Below are 1,002 nucleotides of genomic sequence, written 5' to 3'. Positions count from 1 at the left end.
AATATGGTGAAGTATCTGGAAGTTTAATTCATTATCCCTGCTCAGAAATAATAGGAAGCCCTTTACAAATGCCACAAGTTCAAAAAGGCAAGAAAATTTAAAGCCTGTCCGAAGCCTTATCTTGAGGTAAAGCGCAAAGATGCATTTCAAACTTCAAACAATCTAAGTAATCCAAAAAAATCTGTCTTATTTCTCTCCTGACTAGGTCAATGTAAGTGTATCCCATTCCAGCAATCCAGCTGTTAATCCGGCAGTCCAACACCCCTCTATAAATAGCTCGGTCTGGCTTTACAGCGGAAGGCATTTTGTAATTTCAAAATTCGTTACCCCGAAAGAATGTCCTGAATAACTCGGTAACTGGGAGCCCGTCTACCCTTTCTTTCACTCCACAGCCCCCCTCCCCTCGGTCATTCAGGCATTTTCCACTTGAGGGGAAAAAAAAAAAAAGCCCCCCCTTCCCTCGACTAGAAAAGAGGGGGAAAAAAATAAACAGCTCGGTCGGGGGGGGGCGCTGCGATGCAGGGGGAGGGGCCGGACTAGTAGCGCCTCCTCGTGTGGCTGCGCCAGCGCCTGACCCCCGCGGGGAGCCGCGCTCACCAACCCGGCCAACAAGCCGGCCATCGCCTCTCCCCACCCCCCTCAACCAACAAATCCACCGCCGCCCCCCCTACCGCGCGCGCGCCCTCCTTGACTCCTGCGCAGCCGCCACCGGGAAAAGGCGGGGGGAGGGGGGACTAGGCCTTGCGCGAGGCCTACTAGGCCGCGCCGGAGCCAGGGCCTCGCGTGAATGGCCGTCCAGGCAGAGTGAGGTGGTAGGCGCTCACGATAGACTACGCGAGGCCGCGGCTCGTGACTAGGACCGGAGCCCGCTAAGAAAGATGGCAAAAGTGGAAATAGTACCTATAGCCAGGGGCGGAGGAGTAATTTTTAAGCTTACCTGCAGGCGCGAGGCGACTGAGGGGAAAAGGGGAGCGGGCGGGAATGGGAAGGGCGGGAGGCCGG

General features: G+C 55.7%; 1 protein-coding gene across 10 annotated transcripts in view; it reads right to left on the bottom strand.

Moving 5' to 3' along the window:
- PCBP2 (poly(rC) binding protein 2) overlaps positions 1-1,002 on the bottom strand; it is a 28,083-nt gene extending 27,081 nt beyond the window's left edge. For 9 of the 10 annotated variants that reach the window (XM_012653128.1, XM_012653165.1, XM_012653180.1 and 6 more), the window contains exon 1: positions 938-1,002. The gene's annotated coding sequence lies outside the window, so the exon portion shown is untranslated. The remainder of the gene's footprint in view (positions 1-937) is intronic. The other variant, XM_012653143.1, reaches the window with a different exon arrangement.

Source organism: Propithecus coquereli, unplaced genomic scaffold (genome assembly GCF_000956105.1).
Source record: "Propithecus coquereli isolate 6110/MARCELLA unplaced genomic scaffold, Pcoq_1.0 Scaffold111, whole genome shotgun sequence".
In the NCBI taxonomy this organism is placed as follows: Eukaryota; Metazoa; Chordata; class Mammalia; order Primates; family Indriidae; genus Propithecus; species Propithecus coquereli.
This window is presented reverse-complemented; position numbering and strand designations above follow the sequence as displayed.